A 7,500-nucleotide genomic window follows, 5' to 3' on the forward strand; every position below is an offset into this window, starting at 1 on the left:
AACAAAATTGCATTTCAACAAGCTGACGACATCAAAACTATCGGGCCGTGGAAATATTATTTGCTTTTTGTTGAATGTTGACATTTCGTCCATATCCAAACCGGAACTCTCTGACTGACGGATCATTTCCAGTTGAGTCGGTTCATTCAATAGAGGATCAAATTACTTAACCAGGAGATACAATACCGTTATCATGTCGGGGGTCTCGATAGCTCAATTGATAGAGTACTCGCTTCACATGCAATATGAACGGAATCGATCCGGATGAAGTCGAGATTTATTTCTGACTCCTTTGTTCACCCAGCAGTGATTGATCATTGTATTTTTTAAAATGTTGCCTTTCTATAATTAAGAAGAATGAGCAACTTACCTAACCCAATGATACAACACGGGGACAAAACTAAATTTAAAAAATATGAGTGCTATGTCACTATTAGACCACAAACCCTAAACTTCGAGGTCACGTGCCTAGTGTGATACTTCTGCACCACAAATTGCGAGAGAGAAAAAAACAAAAACTAGCTTAGCTGAACGATTCCAACACGAAACGTTCCCTCGCCTATGGAACACTGCAGTACAAGTAAAAAGCTCGACAGCGATGCCACTAATACATTGGGTAGGAGAAGACTTTGTCCCATGCTCTGCTACACTCTGAAAAAAAAAACACGTATTAAAAATTTGGGCCAGAAAACTCGCCCTTTAAATATTGATCGAGTAAAAAAAAAACCCTCATCCTGGTAAAAGCTTTCAAATCTGGGACTTCGCCAAAGTCAAGGTTTGAGATTTTTTTTTTCCAAGATGACGGTCATTTTATTCGATCAATATTTAAAGGACGAGTTTTATGGCCAAAATGTTAAATAACGTGTTTGTTCTTGTTTTTGCTTCCAGACTCCGGGAGTGCTGTGGTGGATATAATGACCTGCCTTGACTGCCTTGTTATGGGCAGCCATTAAAGAAGATGGGAAAAACTCATTCAAATTTTATAAGGCAGCAGTGGACAAATTACCTCCCTTGAAACAATGACGCAATGAACATGAGTCCAATGACGTCTTGTATGTATAGAGCAGTAAAGTTAGGTGCCCCTAACGTAAACAATAACAAGTTGCTAGTGATTTCCGTTAGGGACCGGAACAATTTACGCACAATATAGGTCTCCCAATTTTGTAGTTTGAGTTGTAGGCAATACACTTTCAGTATTGAAAATATGTTTACATAAAATCTAACAGTTGCAGAAATAATAATATAAGGCTAAATTATTATGAAAATCAGGCTCCGAATAATTCTCGTTTTGTTCACACCAGCGCAATAATTTGCTCTGGTCTAAAAATAGATAGACTGTAACTTTTGATAAATTTTAGAAAATTTTACCTTTTGTTCCATAAAATATCCATATCTAGACATTATTTGATGCATGATCGAGTATTTATGAATATGTGTTTCTTTTGCCACCTAACAGCCACATTTTAAAGGTTATTTTTTTTCTATTATTTACATTGGAACGTGAGCTGTCAAGACAGGAACATGTGGTTTGCCACGTGCTTCTCGACCTTTGTTTACGTTTTGGGCACCTAACTTTACTGCTCTATAGCTCCTTGACATTGTATATAAAAAGTTATGTAGCATGGAACAGTGCCAGACACGTACTCATGGAGCCGGAGTTTATCTCGGTTTCTATAGACTGAAACGGATAAAAGCAATTTGCTTGTTATCCTTTGGAAAGTACGCCAGTCTATCCTAAAGTACTTTCCGCCATATATAACAGACTCAGCTATCCAATCACCATTGAGCGAACAGGGGGAGAGGGGGGGGGGGGGGGTCAGAAAAAACGAAAAGCTCGACTTCACCCGGAATCATCTCGGTAGGTATTCTATGCGTGTGAACCAAGTGTTCTACCAACTGAACTATCGGGATCCCCAAATGTGAGAATGCAGACAAAAAGTAGTCCTTCAGAGACATTCAGCCGGGGTTTATCCCGCTTTCCATAACCTGAATCGGACAATAGCAATTGCTTGCTATCCTTTGGGAAGTACGCTAGTCTACCGCAAAGTAATCTCCGCCAGATCTAACAGACCCAGCTACCCAATCAATGCTGTGTAGACAGGCGGGCGGGGGTCAGAAAAAAGCTCGACTTCGCCCGGGAATGATTTCTCGGTCCCTTTGCTCGTGCTCTACCAACTGAGCTATTTGAACCCTTTATGTGAGCAAGTAGATTGCCATTAAGTAAGATGGAGAAAACTCATTCAAATTGTATGAGGCGACGACGGGCAAATTGACTTCCTGGAAACAATAGATGTAATGGACTGGGTTGGAATGACGCCTTGTGTGGTTGATCTCTGCGTCCTTGAATTGGTATGGTGTACGTTTGATTACGTGTGCATTAGCGTACATGTGTGAGTGTGTGTGTGCGTGGAGGGATGTGTGTCCCTATTCTTATCAAAGTGAGAGTGTGAGACACACACAGACACACACAGACACACACACACACACACACACAGAGAGAGAGAGAGAGAGAGAGAGAGAGAGAGAGAGAGAGAGAGAGGGGAGGGGGGGGAGGGTGTTTGTGTATGAGAGAGAGAGAGAGTCTGTGTATGCATGTGTAAGTGTGTGTGTGTGTGTGTGTTATCATTAGATGCCATCTAGGCATCAGACTTATCTTCAATCCTCTGGCACAAGAAAATGGGAAGACAAGATGGAGCAACGTGGAACCATCAACAACAGGAAGAGAACAGCCCGATCTCATGGATAAATGACAATGGACTGACAATATAATATAGTATAGGAAAGGATCTGACAAGAGAATTTCACCTCCCTCGGCTGGAGAGTTCTTGAAATGACTCTCATGAAGGAAAAAGAGAAACTTGAAATATTAATAGCGACCCCCCCCCCCTCCTCAAATAAATAATTTTTAATCTATTTTATTTTGGCAGCAGATTGAGCCTTAATCGGGAGTTCGGAGGTTCGATCCTAAGTCTAGGCAAGATGGTACAGAATCCTGGTCAGCCAATTTAATATTGTTGCTTTGCTAATTGGTTGGTGACAAATCGTTGAGTAGCAATCTAAACATGACCATTTTTAAAATGTATTTTGCTTGTGTGGGGCAATTTCTTTCTTTCCATCATCCTGTAATATATCCCCCATGATGGTCTCATAAAGAACCCAATAATACTCCACAGCGCCTAAAATTAACAGCTATTCATTAAAAAAAAAAAAATTGGATGTCAAAATTTGTCCGTACAACTAATGATTTTTTTTTTTGTTTTGTTTTTTTTTTTGGTCAACGAGCGTAGCATTATTGGCAAATCTAAAAATTATAAAATATCTTTTTTATTTTTCAGATTGATACTCGAGTAACTTTTCTAAATTAAAGCTAATTTTGGTAATTATCTCCCGTTGACTCGAGGATCGCCATCTGGCCGCAATGTGGCCAGATTCATTTGTGCCCATGCACAGACGTTATTACCCGACCGATTTTGATCGCCCAAAAGATTCGTCTCGATCTATGTTTGATTCCACCATACCATAGAATTGGAATAATTATTAAAATAGATAAGTGTCTGTACAAAAAAAATCGATTTCACCCGGAATCGATCCCCAACCCTTTGCGTATGAAGCGAATGCTGAGCTATCGGGACCCCAAGCCCATAAAATACAACACCAACACCTCATCCCTAACTGTCCCGGACCGTAGCCTTTGATACCTTCTAATCTGACAGCATCTTATATTGTGACGTCATTTTTAGTGTGATGTCGTTAGTACCTAGTGCTCAAGGAATCAAAAGATCTCAGTGGTTGAACTATTGAATACAACTCATGATTCGCTTTCGCCGTGTGTAGTGACGTTATTGTTAAGTTCATTTTTTTTTTTTGGTCAGTGTCAGGCTATGAGCTTACGAAGGCTACACCCGGATCCCGTAGTAACTTCATCAAATTCGAGTCATGCTTACCTTATGTCTAGTATCTAAACACTCGGGTTGTTTGATAACGCATCATCCGGACTGTGGTGAAAGCTTCTGATCCAACTCGTGAGTCACATGGTGTACAGGAAAATGGCGCCAGACAGTAAAGAAGTTCAGGTAAGTCAATCTGGTGTCTTTGGTATCCTCAAGATGAAAACTCTTTTCTCGTAAAACTACGGATATTGTCTCCAACTGCAGAACTACATAATATGCATCTTTGTGTTTATGAAACTTGTTGAAATGTAAAATTTAATGTCCAAACACTTGTTTAGATGAATTTTTAAGCGGACTGCAAATAAAAAAGAGTAAATTGTGCTGACTCTCGTTCACGAATTTTAACGTTTTAGATAAGCATAGGTAGGTTTTGTTAAAGTCAAAACACGGGATGGGTAGAATAAATGAACTTCTCAGTTGGATGGCTCGACTAAATTCGACGAATCCAAATTTGAAAAAAAAAAAAGAAAGAAAAATATCTTCTTGAATCTCGACACTTAGTATCGAAAAGAAAAGAGAAACTCACAATCTTTCTGGTAGAGGATGTCCAAAGTAATCCAAGAATCACTGTCACAAGGCAATTTAAGGTTAGAGATAACTTTGAAATAGTCGTATTTCCGAAAGTATCAAATTTCTTTGTGTCTTGGCAAAGAATCCGTATTAAGAGGTGAATGAACTCTCCGACAGTGATGAAATGACGTCGAATTATTACTCTTAATTCATAGCTTCAGATCATTAAAAATAGTCCATGAAAACGATTACTTTCTTGTCAATTCGAACCCACAAAATGGATACAGATGTCTAATAAAATGTGATATTTTTTAAAACTTTAGGATGGAATTTCGTTTCTTTCTAACATCAAAGGAGGAGAGTTGGCATGTTTGGTGCATTCACATTCATGCAATGGCGATGAGGTATGTAGTCACTGTGACGTCATAGTGATATTATAATAATTCACGATTTTGTTGGGAAAAAACTCCAACAATTTGAGATCAATCAGTAAAAACTGGTGGAGGGTTTCGTGTGCAAAACTTAAAATCAAGCTTATGTCTAGAATCCATGAAAACAACAGGGTGGAGATAATAATAACAATAATAAGAGATGACCAAGTAATGAATAAAAGTTGAGATATGAACAAGTCAGAAATTATCTTGTATTCTATGAATACACACTAGTACAATGCTTGAATGTCAAATATGGTACATACACCAAAGTTGACTTCTTCACAGAGATATCACATTTCACAATACAGAGTTTGAGGTAGAGATATATCATATTGTTATAATACTACCCAAGTCGTCGTCATTGATCGGTTCAGATGTCCAGTTATCGGTGAGTTGGTTTTGTATTAATTAATTTCAAATCCATCACAATGTTATGTTTGAAGGCGTAAGGCAAAAGGCCACCATTTGGATATCGAAGTGAGAGGTAACAGCTTGGGCAATGAGGTCCGTATAGAGCCTGTACAGTGTTATATCTGGTAGGATTAGAAAATAAACAAGAAAATGTGAGTAAAAAGTGTGTGTGTGTGTGTGTGGGGGGGGGGGGGGGTGGAAAAGAGAAAGTAAGAAAGAGATAGATAGATAGATAGATAGAGAGAGAGAGAGAGAGAGAGAGAGAGGAGAGAGAGGAGAGAGAGAGAGAAAGAAAGAGAGAGAGAGAGAGGAGAGAGAGAGAGAGAGGAGAGAGAGAGAGAAAGAAAGAGAGAGAGAGAGAATGAAAGAGAGAGAGGGAGAGAGGAGAGAGAGAGAGAAGAAAGAAAGAAGAGGAGAGAGGAGAGAGGAGAGAGAAGAGAGAGAGAGAGAGAAGAGAGAGAGAGAGAGAGAGAGAGAGAGAGAGAGCAATGCTAAAAGCAATCGGAGACATTCTGATGAATTTATCCAAGTTTATGTGAGGTAGAATTAGGGTGAGGTGATAAATTTGAACAGTGTTTGCTACGTTAGAGAAAACACTGGCATGGAAACGTTACTAATATGATGATGAAGGTAAAAAGTATTAGTAAAAGTAGTAGTAGTAGTATTAGTAATAATAGTAGAAGTAATAGCAGTAGTAGTAGTAGTAGTAGTAGTAGTAGTAGTAGTAGTAGTAGTAGTAGTAGTAGTAGTAGTAGAAGTAGTAGTAATAGTAGTAGTAGTAGTAGTAGTAGTAGTAGTAGTAGTAGTAGTAGTTAGTAGTAGTAGTAGTAGTATTAATAGTAGTAGTAGTAGTAGTAGTAGTAGTAGTAGTAGTAGTAGTAGTAGTAGTAGTAGTAGTAGTAGTAGTAGTAGTAGTAGTAGTAGTAGTAGTACGCGTAGTTGGTAATAATGAAGGGATAAAATATGGTGTTTGTTGCAGCTGTCAATAAGTCATAGGCGTCACAACGCCATGACTTATTTAAAGTATAAACGCAATGAAAAATCACTGAGTTTATAGCTGTACTTATGACGCTTGGCTTGGCCAATTTCACACTTAATTCAACATGCAAAATCATTCGTTAATAAATCAAGTTTATGTTGTTGGGTATATATATAATATATATATAATATAATATATATATATATATATATATATATATTATATATATAATATATAATATATATATATATATATGCGTGCGTGTAAACATATATAAACCTACTTGGTATAACATACATTAATTACATGCATGCAATATGTGTATATAATCACAAGACCATTTAATCTCCACCTGTGAGAATTGATGACAATTAGCCGCTAACATCGTCATGATAATACTAAGCTGCTCAAAGCAACAGCTGTGGACTGTTAAAAATAATAAACAAAAATGGATATAACAGCTTCAGAAAAATAACAAAAATACTAAAAACACGGAACGTTTCAGGCTCAAAACCCTTCTTCGGCTAACAACAAATACACTAAAACATTAATACCAGACAGAAGGCAGTCCTCTATCGTCTATATGGTTTTTAAGTTTTTTTTATATTGTAATTTTTGTCAGCTGAAGAAGGATTTTGATCTCAAAACGTCCGTGGTTGGTATTTTCTTCTTTTTTGAAGCTATCATATCCATTTTTCTTTTGTTTATTACTTTTAACATCGTCATTATCTCTTTATTCTGCGTTTATCTTACACTTATAACATTGTTATAACGTTGTTTCTTGAAGCAAGGAGAGGTAGAGCGTATCAATGAAAAAATAGGGAAGTACTAATAGTAGAAGAAGATAGGCTTCAATTTAATTAAAAAATATACATGATTTGAACATCTCGGGTTTCCCCTTTGTCAAGCAAACAGGATAAGGCACTATACACCTTATCAACACAATTCTCTCATCTCACGATTCTGGCTTACTCTGTAAAAAATACGTATTTAATAATTTCGTCAGAAAACTCGTCCTTCATATAAATCGATTAAAATGACTCTCATCTTCGCAAACATTCTCAAACCTGGGAATTCAAGGAAGACTTTGTGAAATATCAAAAATGTAAGCGTTTTTGCGAAGATGAGGGTCATTTTGATCGATCGATATTTTGAAGGACGAATTTTCTGGCAAAATTTTTTAATTCATGACAGAATTATCTTTCATTATGAATTA

The 7,500-nt window shown here is 37.3% G+C and overlaps 1 protein-coding gene across 1 annotated transcript in view; it reads right to left on the minus strand.

Moving 5' to 3' along the window:
* LOC144967588 (protein retinal degeneration B-like) overlaps positions 1-7,500 on the minus strand; it is an 87,854-nt gene that overhangs the window by 48,431 nt on the left and 31,923 nt on the right. Inside the window, exon 2 of the mRNA XM_078905048.1 lies at positions 3,945-5,427. The gene's annotated coding sequence lies outside the window, so the exon portion shown is untranslated. The remainder of the gene's footprint in view (positions 1-3,944; positions 5,428-7,500) is intronic.

The sequence above is a fragment of the Berghia stephanieae genome, chromosome 3, assembly GCF_034508935.2.
Source record: "Berghia stephanieae isolate SIO BIC M18660-M18661 chromosome 3, UCSD_Bste_1.3, whole genome shotgun sequence".
Taxonomy (NCBI): Eukaryota; Metazoa; Mollusca; class Gastropoda; order Nudibranchia; family Aeolidiidae; genus Berghia; species Berghia stephanieae.